The following is a 16,787-nucleotide window of genomic DNA, read 5'->3' as shown; positions in this document are numbered from 1 at the left end:
GGCCAATGAGACTCGTTGTCTCCATTTCTGTATTGAGAAGAAGTGAAGATGGGCATTTCAAACAGATTTCATAGGAGATAGCCGACGTTTCACCTCTGCCCGCCTCCTAACACTTCTTTTTCCAACTCTGGCCTTGAGCTATTGTGTATAAAAGAAAAGGGAGGATCTATCTGAAGAAAAACAAAGAGGAAATAACTTTCAAAAATCATAAAATTTTAACTAAGACTCATTCTGCTTTTCGCGGCCGGTATTTTGAATTATGTGTACCTCCCGTTTTTTCGTTTTATCTTACCTTCCCTATATTATCTACAGTATAAAACGAATGTGGTTCCTTTTTCTCAAAACAAAAATGAACTGGAACTCTGGATAAATGTTATTTATGAAAATTCTAAAACAGAGAACACACTAGCTGATTCTTAGGAACACAAAGGAACACTGCTGTATTTTTAACAATAGAAATTATACTGCGCAATAAAACGTTTTCGCTATCTTCTCAAATAAATTCGTCTTATTTGCAACTGAAAATGACTTAAATATTGTTACAAAACCGGGATGATTTCAAAACTAAATCATAAAACTCTCTAAACATGTTTGCAAATATAGGTGTGCATGAAATTCGTTGTGTCTCTAAAGAAGACTTGTGCAGATATCTTTATTTGATTATTTCTGAACTTCAGATATTATTAACAGCTCCGAGAGAATGGGAAAAATCTGGAAAAATAAAGGAGGAAAAGAAAAGTTTTCGAAATGCTTTTTCCACAGACGAAGGGAGACCTGATATTTGTTGTTTTATCTCGACAAAATAATGTGCAATAATAACCAATTCTGGTCCTTCTTGCTAAAGATCTGTAAAAGATATTTTACGATTTATCAAGTTTGATTAATATTGCACTCTAAGAGAGGTGGGATTCATTTCAAAATGACTGATTAAACTTTAGAGACTTGAACCGTGAATTACTGTAGGTTTATTTGAGTTTGGTTAGTTACAAGTTTTTATGGCTTTTTGGACAGTACCTTTAATGAATACTACTACTACTACTACTACTACTACTACTACTACTACTACTACTTATAATAATAACTATTTTAATTTTAATAAAATTTGTCACCTTATGGTTTCTGTGGACTATTTTATTGTGTACACTCTTATCATTGTTATACAGTTTTTTAAATATTCGCTAAGCAAAAGTAATCATATTAAGTTATATGAACTACCACTGGACAATTTTATGTTTGTAATACTCAGGAAACATAAAATAATGGGTGTCAATTTCTTTCTTTCTGTATGTGATTATGTTAATATATACAACAATAAATGCTTGAGCATTCTGCAGTACTGTAAGTATGCATAAACCTAATGTCTGTCAGTATTCACTATGGGAATTGACATTTTTAATCATGATCACAACATGGGATAGTTGTATTCTTCCTAATGATGTGAAATAATCATTTTAAAATCATAACCTTATATAAATATAACAGTAACACAAAACTCACTGCAATACCCTGTAGAGCATGTACTGATAGTCTCTTTTACAGTGAATGTATTTCCAATCATGTAATGTGTGTATCTAAGATTTCTAAGGTTTCATTTCATTTTTAGTTTTATTTTCCATTTATATTTTTAGATGGTTTAATACAAGGTTGTTAGTCTGTAAAGAATGTAGAGATTACCAGTGTTTTTTTTAATAAACAAAGCAGCATATTCATAGTTAGCAATGCTATGAATAATAAACGCTCATGAAGTATAACACGAACATTGTAGAAGGTATGATACTGGAGTGCCGAATTATTTTTCCCAGCCCCCCAGTTTTCTTCACCTGTGGCCTTTAAGGTTGGTATGCAGGGTTTTCACATGTCTCTGTGAACACCCACCTCAAACATGAAGGAAGTCTTATTGTGTCTTCTGCCCGCCTTTTTTGTGTCCTCTCTTTGTTATGAGAGCGCTGAGGTAGAGCATTACAGCGAAGCACAATAGGCCTATAAAGATGTCCCCTTCAGAATACTGCTTTGAGGATAGGGCAGCTTCCACATCAACCAGATTTGAGTTTTTCATTCAGAAGAGCTGCAGATACAACACAGCTATGTCTTCATCAAAAGTTTTAGAAGTAATATCAAGAAAGAATGATTCCTGTTTTTTTTCAACTTTGTGCAAGAGCTTTGAAGTTGTTATGATTAATGACATTGTTTTTATTTATAGCAGTATTACTAAATATTCATTTAGTAGCTTAGTATCATGACCTTCACAGAAGAAAATTTGATTAAAGATGGATTCATTTCATTTGCTTGGCAGATCCTCTGAAAATCTATGTAAACTCAATGTCGATGTATGGTATTTTATCTGAGCTCGACCGAGTACTTCCAGTGAGCCCAAAATGGTTGTTCTCTAGTAAAAGCTTCAGTTGAGCACAAATAGACAGGATTCTGATTTTTTAATTTTGTTTGAAAGTTAAAACTGATGTTTTGTATAGGTGTTTGACAATATATCTTAAAACAGCAATGTATCGTCTATGATTCTTTGCCTTATTTCTATCCATTGCTTGAAATTTTTTATTAGTTAATTGGTTCCATAATCTCTGAACACTAAGGCATGTAAAAATACTATTGAGGCAATTGATACTAAAATATTACAAAGTGAAAACGTGTTTTAAAACTGAAAATAAAAGTGAAGTTCCAACTTTGATAAACCTTAACTTTCCTTAATTATTATTTTTACTTGTGTGTTAGTAAGACAAGGAGCTTGGAGTTGTAAATTTATCTTTAATAATTTCTTTGGGGTTATTGTAAAGCAATTCAGGTAAAAAAAAATCTGACTTTTGTCAAAGCAATAGGATTTCAGGATACAGAATTTTTCTGCTGTTGATGGAGTCTATCTATCACCTTAAAAGAAAACATTCTTTCTAAATGAAACAAATTGTACTTTTATGGATTTTCCAACTTAAAACTAAGTTTTGCAATTAATCTTTATTGAGCAACATGATGACCCTTGAACACCGCGTTACTAAATTAGAATTGGAGTTGACTGTGTGAACAGCTGTACAGATCTACAGAATTACAGAACAAGAACAAGACAAAATATAAATTTTTGCTTAAATAATCCTCCAAACTTTAACAGTTAGGTTAGTTTTATTTAGGTTTAAGGTAAAAATGACTGGACTAAAATGAAATAAGACACACAACTTGGAATAGAGTTCAAAGAAGAGTTTTAGGACTTTGTTTGACTGCACTTAACTATAGAGTACTACATCCTCTGCAGTGCATGATGCCACAAAGAGCATTGTTAAAGATATAACCCTTCCTGGTGAGAAGAATATCAAGGAGACCAATGCTTCATCTGCATAGGAGTAGAATAACAGGTGGAAAAAGGTCTTTGACTTTTGGAGTCTTTCAGCTCTGTAGGGTCAAGTTCAAATGTTTGCTTTGTGTCAATATTGAAGGAGTTTGGTTCCAGTGATGACAGTAATCTGCACAACAATAAAATTCTCAAAGATACCACGGATATATGTAGGTAGATAAATAGATTTGCCAATTGATCTTTGTTAAGAAAGAACATTTGTACACCATAAAAAGATTAACATAAAAGTTTTTCTTTATATATTCCAGGAATTTCATTCTGCACTAATGTGGCATCACAATATTAGAGATATCCTCTAATGAAATGAAATAATGGATTTTTATTCATAATAACTTCCAATTAGGTCTTTCAGGTTTTATATGCTGAATTTTTTTAAAAATGTAATAGAATATCAAATCAATACATTCTCAATCCTTTCAAACCATTTCAAATATTCAAAAGTTCTCTTAGGAGTTACACTGTTAATGAGTCCATATGTAAAACTGGTTCATAGATGTACTTTTCCCAACTTTAGAAATAAATAAATACAGACAGCAACTACCATGACATTTTACATATATACTGTGAATTGAATGCCACATATTTTTGTTGCTGTTATAGTTTGTCTTTTCAAATCAGTGTAAAATCCATTTTCGGTTTTAACTGCCTGAGAATGAGATCTAGGTTTAAGTATTATAGTTGTAAAACTTTATCTGATGTCATTAACCTAACCTGAACCTGTAATCAAGGAAAATAATTCTCTGATGCCCCCTTGTGGGATACTTTTGCACAGAATAGTCTGGGTTTTAATAAGGTTGTAAGCCGTTTATGTTATTTGCATTATTGAAAACGTGAAAAAGAGTTAAAACAATTATAATTTTGTAAGTGTCTTTTCATACCAAATATAATCATTATACAACTTGTCTAACATACTGTACATTCAAGTAAAATCAAATCAATTCTTGCAAAAATCAGATCTACTGGCTATCAAATGTTTCATCTTTAACATTAAAGCGCCTGGTTTTCAGTGTAGAAATCATCAGTCCGTATTATTCATGACAATACAATATTCTAAGATATGTTATAACATGTTTCTAACAAGGAAAAGATCTGCCACCTTTGTGTGCAAAGGGAAAGAGTTGGAAAGTGCTTGAAGAAATGCAATACAAGCAGAAATATGCATTCTAATCATTCAATGATGCAATATACTTCAGATATCTTACATACTGTAGTAACCTTAAAATAAAAAAACGTGCCATAATATCTTAACAATTTCAATGCATATATTATACATTTTACATATATTACAAGATTAAAATGCAAGCCTAATTTTCATTTATCTAAAAATATTTTACTGTACTTGCAGTTACTCAGTAAGCAAATATTAACCCATAAGGTGCACATCAGGCTATTTTCTTGTCAAATGAAAGTTTGCACATTAGGGATGTTTCCAGGATATTAAACATCGCTTATGGAAAAATCTATCTAAATCATTCATAGTGTTCCTGACACACTCCTCATAGCACAGACATATTGTTATAGACATAATACAGAAATGATCATTCTTAACTGTTAAATTTAATTTTGCTATACTGTCCCTGACACATACCAGTACTGAGGTGATACAAAGAAAATGGCATTAAAAATAACACTGCAATTACTAAGAGATTAGATGAATTTGGAGCTATACCTGAAACTTAGCAATTTAGCAAGATAACAGAAGAAGTCTACTTATAACTCTTACAAATCAAAAGTAATAAATTCCAAGATAGTTAAGGGAATGTATGTTTTAGCAGGTCAGTTTTTGTTGTTCCAAGTATAATAATGGAAGGTCTCATTTTAATGTGTTTGCTATATCATTGTAGGAGCTTAAAAATATTTATCTCACTTTATTGGCCTACGACTATTATAAACCATAATGAGCAAGTGAGCCGCAGAAGCAGTCTAATGACTTATCATTTGTTCCTGGCACAGTTACTCCATGCTTGAACATCTGGCAAACACAGGGCCATTTGAGAAGCAGTCAGCTGATAAAAAAGTGATGTTCTAAAAGGCTCTAACAAATTAAAACAAAGGGACATACACGAGTAGCTTGGAAACATTATTTACACAGAAATAGCTTGTATGAGCAAATACTTTAATATAAAGTACAAACAATCTACTCTGGCATCCCTTTAAGTAATTTGTAATGTGCAGCATGCTTGGAATTTTTTTTCTCAAGTGTTTTTCCTGCAAAGGAAATGCTTCAGCCACAGTACATATAAGATAGTGGCATGATTCATTATCATTGAAATCTGATGAAATATTTGAGCTGCAGCTGTGAGTGATCCATTTAAGCTAATTGTGTAACATTTAGTAGAGTGATAGTTATCGAGAAGACAGATATTATCATGTTTGTTGCCAGACTGTCTCATGTATCATATCATTTAGTATTACATGAAATTGATGTTTTCAAAAGGGTGCACTGTACCTTATACTGTATGTATATATATATATCCATCCATCCACTTTCTAACTACTTCTTCCAATTCAAGGTCACAGAAAAAAGGATCCTATCCTGGCAAGTAATGGGCACAAGGCAGGGTACACCCTGGACAGTACACCAGTCCTTTGCAGGGCAGGCAGACATACAGTATAAACACACTGTCACGATCGTAATCCCCCCTCTTAAGGGCGCTCCTACCCTTTTGTATTTTAGTTGAATTTGTGCACCTGCTCTCTGTTTAGTCTGACACTATTTAAGCCCGGCGCTCTCGCTATTCCAGGCTCAGCATTGGGAGATGGACACCCGGAAGCCCACCTACCAGTGGGTCCAGGAGAGACCCGATGGCATAGGCTTCATCATGGTGTCCTGACCATCTGAGTCCGGGGCTCGGAGCACCTGGCGCTGTGAGGCAGCAAATGTTAACCACTTTGTGACCGTGCTGCCCACCTTACACACCATATTATATTGTTTTTAAGATTTGATCTTTCCAAACCATATCCTTCTAGTTCTGTTCACAACTAGTTTTTTACAGCTCAGATTTTCTTCTGCCTACATGTTAACAGAACCAATAACAAGAAGACCTTGAAGACCTATTGACAAAATGATAAATAAAGTGACCAGTAACATCTATGGCCTATGGATTTCCTCAAAGTAACATCTTTTAAATGTGTTGGCAGTGTTTATAAGCTTGCGTCATCCAAGATCAGCTTATGTATGATTATTTGTTGCTTTGGAACATATTTTTCCACCTTTAGGTTTATTTAGTTGATGATTCACAGTGACTTGGTTCTTGAATTGAGTTTTTTTTTACCTAAACATTCCAAGTGAGAGAGATTGGTATGCTAATTCGGGTTGTTTCTTTGCCTTTAAGAATGTTTGTAGTTCCAGTCTTTAGGGGCAAAATCTTTGCAGGAAACATTTTATACTGAGCTGTTTCTATCTTTCAATTTAGGTATTTTGTTTTCTGAAGAGCAAAAAAAAAAACACACTGACAATGTTTGGTCTTTGTGTTTTTGTGTTTTCAGTTTGGTAGTTTTTAACTATCCTCCCCTTGCTGTTTAATGACTTCCCTGGGGCCGTAGCCTCTAATTTCCCTTGTACTTCCTTTCTCAGATCTTTAAAAATATAAGCCATGTATGTTTAGTGCCTGATGACAGAGTCTTGCAAGCAAAACAATCAATCATTCCTTGTTATATACAGTACCCCTCGTTATTTTAAAAGATCAGTCACTTTTTCCTGATTAATGATTAAGTAATGGCAGGTTTGACATTTAAATTGTGAAAACATATCTGCTGGCTATGCTTAGTTTTGAAAAAAATAGATATTACTTAATGTATTCAATTGCTCAACTTCACTTTCTTTACACCAATTTCAATTATACTAATCTATCTAGTATACTGTACATGATGTACTGTACGGGTTTTCTGAAAAACATTATAACTTTACTCTCCTTCTGCATGAAATAATACATATATAACTTTGTATTTCTAATATTGAAAAAAGACAAGCGACAAGCATTTCATACTTTACCCAAGTTATGGATTAATCTCTTTGATTTGCACTGTATGCTTTTGATTTGCTTCAGTCTACTCCAAGCTGTAAAATAAAATGCTATTGCACATGCTAGAAGTTTATAGGACAATATTACTGTACCTCATGACAATCAGACTAATATTATAGGGCATTGCAGTTGATAACAATGGCTACTTCACATTGCACATTTGGCAACAAGTAATTCCACTCCCTGTGACATTCTTTAATGGGACGTCTATAAGAATTTTGACTACCTCCAGTGGGCATATATAGTGTTGGCTCAAGATTATATAGTATAAATTTAGAAGCAGGTTCCATTAATATAGTTAAAATTTCATACTACAGCTTTTCAGCAGTAGTGCTAACAGAAAATGATTTAACATCTCACTTCATGGTTTGTAGGATAACTCATCATTTCCACCTATATTGCTTGTCTTTAGAACCACTTGTTAAAATCATATGCCATTCTAGTAGTTATACCACTATTTCTCATAACAAAACTAAATACTGTAACAACCTAAATAACGAATATAATGTTATTATATTCAGAGAATGTCTCTAAGATGCTGCCTCATCTCCTATTTTTGATGGCTTTGGTTATTTTGGTATAAAATGTCTTAGTCCAATTTAGCATTACTGACTTTAAATTTTACAATGGAGAAAATGGACTTCCTATTGTACTGCTTTTCAATCACTTCAAATGCCTTGGTACTGAGATTCTCTATTCTACTAGAGATGCTACAAGTGTTTTACTCATACCTGTCACTCGTAGTTGTCAGATTCTAGCTTAGAGGTCCTATGGTTAAGAAGTTGGAGTTTAGTTTTGTCCCTTTGCCTCCTTAGACACCAAATCATTCTGATATGCTGAATTCAGTATTAACCATGTTCTAAGGGGGTTAGATCAGATCCTGTATCTAGCTCAGTACTATTGAGCCCTGTTACATACTTTAGGAGTGCCATTGATGGCAGGGAGCATGAGATTATTGTGCTGTACTGATAAAAAACAGTTAACACATAAATGTCTAATAATTTCCAATAATATGTTTACAATAATTTCAAAATTGCAGGAAAGAAAACATGTGCTTTTAATTTACAGGGCTTTTTTTGTGGAGCTAAACTGTTTTATATTAAGTATATTTACAACTGTATGTACAAATATTGTTATCCCCAACAGGATATAAAAATAATAAAAATTTAAATGGATTGTTTCACCTAGATACTGTATATTTTTGAAAGTACAATTATAAAACATACATGTTTTTAAGACGAAAGTGTCACAGACTTTTTTAGTTGCCCTAAACATGTTTTAAAAACATTTGGTGATGAAGAATTCTGATAGCTTTTGTCTGGCTCTGGTATAGTGTGTTTTCTTGAAATGGTTCCTGGGAACTTTCAGTTCTTAATGCATGTCTGGAAAAAATATATATTTTATCTCCAATAAATATGACCACACAATTTTTAAACATACCCTTAGCCAGCCAGGACAGTGCTGTCAGAAAGGCCTTGGTATATTTATTTTAGCAGGAATCCCTTCCAATTTAATGTAAAAAGAATAAAAAATAAGATCTCAAAACAAGATTGTTCTTCCTATTTGATCTGTCTGTTTTTCTCAATACTTCCTTTTGACATCACTCTACATATAGTATATTTATAAACATGTCATATGGTTTTTAACATGAAGCAACTTTAAGAGTTCTGTGGTTAGACTGGTTAGGACTCAGTTGATTTGAGTCCTGAAATTCATTGAGTCTTTTGCTTTGTTTTGTTGCTGCGGACGCACTGAACTATGGTGAATCCCTGGCACATTAACAATGCCTTCACTTGCTCACCAGACCAGCAGTGAACATACATATACTGTAACTATCGCAATATCCTAGCTTTTCCCCTTTAATACATGTTTTTTTTCTGCTTGGAGTGCAGTGAATGTACAGGCAAAAGTTATTAAGTATATTTTATAAAATGTGACGTCTTCTCAACCAGATGAGCAAAATAGTTCTTGAAGTCCCTTGCTGCTTAAAAGAATTTTAGTTTGAGCAAATTTAAAAATAAAATGAAGCACACTATAATACATGTTGCTGCTTATGTAACTTTACAGTACAGTATCTGAGTTAATAAGGTATCCTAGGGGAAAAAAAATCATTGGGAAACTTCAGCAGAACTGATTCATAGCTGATATATGCTAAATAGGGTTTGTCCAATGATTGACAAGTTAGTGTGCAGAACTGAGAATTGAGAGATGTCGACTGCTTTTCAATTAAAAGCCTTTCACGTTCAGTCATTATTGCAATTCCAATTAGTTTCCACTGGTGTCCTCAGTTCCTTGTTTTACTACTGGTCTAGAGGCACTCCACTGTTATATTTTTATACTTTTTTAAGCTGTTTAATGAATTTAAATTATAAATAGCTATGTGACAGAAGACTAGTCCCAGAGTGTGAAAATAAAATATACACTACATTGGAAGAAGATATTTTAAACTTCTTCTAAAGAAGTTTTCATACTTGTTTATACTGTAAAACAAAGCTAACGAGTTTAATAGATTCTAAAGAGATTCAGCTCCTTTAACCTGTTCCTTTAATACCAGGAATTAAACTCACTCATCTTCTGTGAATGATTCCAAAGCACCAATGTCCTTTTTGAAATGTGGAAACCAAATAGCAAATACAATGAAAATACAATGAAAAAGATAATATGGCAAGGGCAAAAGGATACGTTTTAAAGTTGTTTAAAATGATAATTAAGGTGAGTTGCTTGCATTCATCATGTATTTGCCAAACATTAATATTAATTAATATTAATATAAATCCTCATAGTAGTAGGCCAATTAATAATATTTACTGTACATAATGTGTAAATTGAAAAGCCATATATTTAGGAGAAAGTTTCTATTGGAAATAACGAGGGAAACAGCTGAAGGTAATTGCCTATTAACTTTTCTTTTTCCAATGAACTGTGACACACAAAATGCTTGTAGACTCCCATCCTGCATTGGCTGAAGCACCTGAAGTATATAAAAACATGAATCATTTTGCAGAGGGTAGTGTTTTGAGAGCATGAATGGTTTCACTGTTTTGATTTCCAGGTATTTGTGGCCAGTTATTGAACTGAGCCATTACATTTTCACTCACTGGAAACGTCACTGTGGCTGAAAAAGAAATAAATCACATGATAGTGCATTATTCACTTGAGGACATGCAAGAAATTGTATTAATTACTCTTCTTTGTGCTCAGAAGACATTATGACTTAATTATTTTTTTATCTACATACAATATATGCATAGCAATTTAATTTAATCTTTTTCTAGGGAAAATAGATCCAATATCGGTATAGTAAATAATATCTTTGTTAAAAAAGAGACAGTAGGTCGGTAAATGTCATACAGTTTCCTAATGTTTTAATGGCTTAACCAGGACATAAGCAGGACATAGTCTGTCTATGACAGCTCTGTTATAAATTATAATATCCAATATAACCAGATTTGCAGTATGGTGTGTTTGATTATTTTATTGACAAATATGTTTATCTCTGACTTTTAATTTCCTTCAGATTTAGTACTTCATTATTGTGTTTGATCCATAGCTGCCGAGATGAGTATAATCCGATCTTGGAACTCGATAAAAAATTCTGAAAACAAAAACTTAATATGCTCAATAAATCAAAAGACAACCTAACACTATTTTCCTGTTGATTAGTTTGACATTTGGAAGCAGTGTGTTCTGGTTTCTAAGATGCATAACTACCACACTACAAAATAATCCATGACTCTCTGATGAACTCTTGCTGTATACTTTTAAACTCTGTTCTTATTTATGTCTGTCTCACTTAGTTGTGCCTGTTCTTCAGTGTCCTATTCCAAGATAAACCTGCTGAGTACAGGCTGATCACACTTCTCTACATAGTTTCATTTAACTGTAAAAGAAAAAGCAAACTTAACACCTCCCACTGGTAATGTGTTTTTTCATTCTTTTGAGATATGTTTATTTTACAAACGTCTGTGACTTGTTTTAAAGATATAATGCTCAATGGCAAAAAATCACATAAAATATTAGTATGCAGAAGCACCTATATACTCCTGATTTGTTTGTTTTCCTTTAATATCTGTTTTCCTTTAATTTCCTGGGTCAATTAAAATTTCCAGCTTTTTTTACATTGTTTATTTCTGTTTATTAACTTGTATTTGTTTAAAGAAGGATTCCAAAAAAGTTCAGATGTATGCATGCATTTGTAAACTAGATAGTGATTTTTAATTTGGGGCATTACTGTGCATCCACCCTGAACAATAGAAACAAATGGTTTTACATGTGTAATGTGAATCTCTATGGTTTTCCTGAATTTTAAACAAAAATCATTTTATAATCATATTTCTGTTAGGTCCACATTCCATTTTCGCTCTTTCTATAAAAAGGACAGATAGTGGCAATTGCTTAATTTCCTGTTTCTTATTCAAATAAGGCAGTCAACAGCCTTAAAAAAAAGACTATATTTATCTTTTAGTGCTATGTCAGAGATGGTATTATGTTATGGTCACAGAACTATTTATTGAAATTCTGAACTATTTCTAACTTGTAAAATTAAGATGCTAATCAGAAAAAATTAAAAGAAAGTTAACTTTTATCAGATGGAAGATGGAATCTTTTCAAAATGAGACCTTGGTTCGAAAAAGAGTTTTATAATAGAATGTTTGTATAGTTTTAAAATTTAGCACTTTTCTGCTTAAGAGAAAGTGATCAGTCTTCTGATGGCAGCCTTTCCTAGGACAGTTTTCTAGTTAATGGTCACAGCACAGAGCAGGCTTGCCCTAAGCCTAGATTGCTGTAGAAATGTAGCAGGTCATTTGAATACATCAGATGTGAGCACAGGCAAGTCTAAATCTTATGTCACGTTATATAGGTATCATGTAGTTCTGTTGAAATGTGTAATGTCCTATTTTGATTTGGGGCTTCAGAATGAAAACTTATGGTTTTGAAAATGCTGTCATCAATTACGTATTAGTGAATGCTTGTGATTTGAATAGAAAAAAACTGCTCTGAGTTTGTCCTCTGTGTTTTAGAGATTTCCAAAAGCATATGACCGATATTTATACATGTATATATTCAGTCTGAGACAAGACAGCATGCTATAATTTTTTGTTACCCCACACTAGACCAGTGATTGATTATTTTGTGCCTGATTCAGGAAAAAAAAAAGGTTTAACTGCAAATACAGAAGCAGTCATCTGTTCTAGTATTACAGCTGTTTACAGAGTTCTTAAAAGAAGCAGATTGCCGCCTTTATCAGTTTTCGCTATCATGAAGGAAATATACGGTAGCTGTGGATGTAATTTGATCAATCTACATAAAAGTTTTCTAAATTGCTATGTAAAGATTTGTAATGGACACGTTCACCCAGTCAGTCTTCAAACAAGCACTGCACTGTCCTCTTCAATCTAATAAATGTGCGTGCAGCAGCTTTCTAATTAGTTCCACAAGGCACTTCACACTATAACAATTACAGGAGTGAGTGTGCAGAGTCCCCCCCTCAAGTCCCCCAACACACACCCCTTCAAAAAAGTCCTCTTTAATAAAAAGAAAGCCCTTAGTCAGCTGCTGGCGTGGGTTATGAATTTTCTAGCCATCCACTCATATCCTGGGAAAGGAAAAATAAGGAAAAAGCCAAGATTGAAAACAGACACAACCACTCTGGTGTTGAGAGTAGAAGAGGGAAGTACCCTTTTAAATTCAGTAGAACTTTTTTTGTCTATAGAAAACAAGCTTTGCTTTTAAATGTAGCTGTAGTTAGTTTTCTGTTCACTGCACTAAAATGACAATTTGTTCTAACTTCATATAAAAGTCTTCATCAGCCTCTTTTCTTTTTCATTTGGACTTGAATTAGTGAAGCTTGCCAGTATATTGTCTTGTGACTACTTTTTCTTTTTGGTGTTTTGTTTTCGTTATTTTGTAAGGAATAGAACACGTTTATCATATATAGATTTATGTTTCAAAGGTGTCAGCCAACAGAACGTTTTTTTTTTTATGAAAGGAGCTGTATTCTCTGAAAATACATGACCTATGTGACTGAAGACCAATAGTTTAATCTTGGCCTCTTCTGATGTTTATTTCAACTTTTAACAGCCTTTTATTCTTCTAAAAGGTGATTTTCAGTGCTGCATCAGTGGCCACCCCTATCCTTTCATTTGAATAAATAAACAGAGTTCTGGTGCCTGTTTCAAGGGCTCAAGGGGCTAACCAGATTACAGCAATCATCTCTGAAGATTTGAGGAATCTACCCCAGTTCTACAAAAGGAAGCTAATTGAAAACTGCTACTCACACTTTCAAGGCAGTCGGACAGCAGTTCAGATCCCTAAGAGAAATCACCGTTGGACAATGCTTTAAGTTTTTTTAAAGTCTTTCTGATACTAGAGTGACGTGTATCCAAGGTAAGTCTTTCCCCTTTTTAATATATTTTTATGTGCTTTTTGTTCACTTAAAGCTGTCTTCAAATATACCTGGAGTATATTTGGTAGAAAATCTCTAGTGTTTAATATTGTTTGAGATCATTTAAAAGGAGAAAGTTTGTAGATCTGCTGGATTTTGTCAAAGTCTTGCATTAACAAACTTTGACTTAGTTACATTACACAGAAGTCTATTGCCCAAGTTTCTGAACTTGAAGATCTATTGGCTGTTTACAGTGAGATATACAGCACCATATTGGAGTTTTATCCTAATATATATACATACCATATACCCAGAAGCTGAAATACAGTAAACCAGAACTACAGTGCTTTTGGCATCTAATATTGTTTATAATACTTTGCAGAAACTCAACCTATAAAAAATATGAAGTGATGTGCGTCCATGTTTCAGATCAGACTTGTAAACAGCCATGTTATTTCCTTTGATGTGGGACCTAATTGGTTCACTTTAAAAAAATAAAATAAGCAACAGCTTGTACAGTGTATGTAGAAAACAACTTCCACATATAAAAATGAATACTTGAAGGCATGTCAGAAAAAAATACCCACTGATTAACAGAACACAACAAATTCTAAAATTAAAAACAACAAAACCAATTTATCTTGGAATATCAAAAACAAATTATCATGGAATGTCAGTATTTCTCCATAGAAATCTTTGGAATTTGGCTAGTTATGCTGCAGGGAAAATATATTTTCCCCTTGAGTTTTCCACATTTAATACTGAGTGCTTTAATAAGAATGCTAAAAATTATTTCTGCTTCAGAAGTACTTTATTAGGCTAAAGTGGTGCTTGACTTTAGGGGATCTGTATATGCTTATCTGTTTTCTCTTCAGACTTTGAGTTTCCTGAACTGTTTACTTTCACACAATTAGGCCATGTTTGACAGCCTGTCCTGTTGGCTGTGAAATCTTTTGTCATTGAGCAGTAATCTTGGATTGCCTTTGTACATGAAATGTCAACTTTTATGTCAGTGTCTTAAAAGAGAGCTAACCTCATTTTCTGTATAATCTAATATTTCCAGTGAGGTGTTCTCTACAGGAAGGCACAAAAATAAACGTAAACGACAGCTTAGTTAAACTGTTGATAATAGCAAATACAATAAGATAGACTTCAAGAATCTGTAAACGTGCATCCTGTAAAGACAACCACTGGCACAGAAAGAAAACCTTTGGTAGGTATACAGCTTAGGCAAAGGAAAATGTTCACCCTTCTGTGGCAGACATCTGGTATACAGTATTTTGTTTGCATTTTTGTTTTCCTAGAGGTCATGGGAAAGCATGAAAAGCATTTTTTTTATTATGCTTGAGTTAAAGAAAATGTTAGGTTTAGATTTTTGGACAGTCAACTGCTAATAACTTATCATGCTGACACTTCACTGAGGTGAATTTATGTCATTGTTCTGTTTTTTTTAAAAAGCAAGATTGAGGTTTAGACTTACAGCTAGCATGTGGGTGTAGTATGAGTTGCTGCAACTGTTTGTACATTCTGTGAGCTCCTTTTCAAGCTTATATAATGTTCTTCCTGGATTTTTAATGAGGTTCTAGCTAGTCTACAACTAAAACTAATGATGGTGCTGATAATGGCCAAAAAAAAATTTCATTTATATTTTCCACCAATTGCAGAAATGGTCACTAATTAGAATCAGGTGCTGGAGTGTTATCTACAGAGGAAGGGGGATTTATATAAAGATTACTTTTCTTTCTGTTTGGTTAAGTATATTTTAATATAGTAGGTAAATGAAAAGTGTTTATAATTGCCAGTGTAATTATACAGTATTTTATATTTGTCTTTAGAAAGTTTTCAATTCTTACATCTGAGACAAGTCTGCTTATACAGATCTACACATGTATAAATGAAAAAGTTATTAAACTCTTTGTACATTTTTCCAAGATTGATAATGTTGGTTAATTATATACTAATTATTAGGATTTGGGTAATCAGACTTTTTGTATAAATCATCTTTTTCAATCATGGTGTTCAACTGAAAATGTAAAAGAAAATCCAGTGAATGTGTGTGAAATACATCTTTCTACTAAAACAAATTTACACTGCAGAGGAACTGTGAATTCTCTGAATATTATAAAAAAAGCAGAAAACGCCCGAATAAGGCTCCACAGCCGAAAGATTGTGTTTCCTTTCTTCTCTTTTCAGCATGGAATAAACCTATTACTCGTTCCTTCAAAACCGCCAGAGGTTTGTACAAGCTTCTATAAGTCACTTTGATTGCTTCTGGATATTAACTAGGTATTGTCAGTCTTAATGGCTCTAGTGGCAATTGTTTTAAATTCATAAGCCTCCCCATTTTCAGCTGAGGTGTTATTCAACAATAAATTCATTGCTAACTGGCTCACTAATTGTCTCACAAGTCAAATAGTACAACCTGAAGTGGTTGGATGAAACACAAATTGAATATTGTAGAGTCTTACCAAGACTATTATTATCATAGAAAAACCAGTGTTGAAAAAGAATGTCATCCGTTCAATGCAGAATAGAAATGGATTGTTGCCCTAGTTACAACTGGACAGCTGGATTGAAAGTTGTTTCAAGATATTTTAACCAGCAATTGGTGTCTTTTGTCATGAAATTCAAGATTGGTTTACAAATACAGTTAATAATAAGATAACAGTTTAAGGCATACATCAAACCCAGTGACCAGAGGATTAAGTGAGGATATAAATCAATGTTCTTGACTGCTTATCACAGTCCATTTTAATGGTATCGTAGAAATTTGAAATAATATATTTTGAAATACGTCCCTGTTTTTATAGTTCTGTTTATAAAAATACAATAAAAATGAACTTCTTACATTATTTTTCAATTTTGCCTTCTTTTATGAATACAGTAAGTATTGAATATACTGGATTCTCATGCCAAGGTAACTGTTAGTTACAATTCATTGAAGGCGTGAACAGATGTAGAGGCGATTGCATACAGTATTTCTAGAACTGTTACACAACAAGCTGAGTGGATTTTTAAAATA

At 33.1% G+C, this 16,787-nt stretch overlaps 1 protein-coding gene across 3 annotated transcripts in view; it reads left to right on the top strand.

The window, feature by feature from the left end:
• The first annotated feature begins 12,999 nt into the window (after positions 1-12,999).
• pdgfrb (platelet-derived growth factor receptor, beta polypeptide) overlaps positions 13,000-16,787 on the top strand; it is a 41,672-nt gene continuing 37,884 nt past the window's right edge. Inside the window, exons 1-2 of one of the 3 annotated variants that reach the window (XM_088604357.1) lie at positions 13,000-13,767; positions 15,959-16,000. The gene's annotated coding sequence lies outside the window, so the exon portion shown is untranslated. The remainder of the gene's footprint in view (positions 13,768-15,958; positions 16,001-16,787) is intronic. The other 2 variants (XM_088604358.1, XM_088604356.1) reach the window with 2 other exon arrangements.

Source organism: Lepisosteus platostomus, chromosome 13 (assembly GCF_059453375.1).
Source record: "Lepisosteus platostomus isolate fLepPlt1 chromosome 13, fLepPlt1.hap1, whole genome shotgun sequence".
Taxonomy (NCBI): Eukaryota; Metazoa; Chordata; class Actinopteri; order Semionotiformes; family Lepisosteidae; genus Lepisosteus; species Lepisosteus platostomus.
This window is presented reverse-complemented; position numbering and strand designations above follow the sequence as displayed.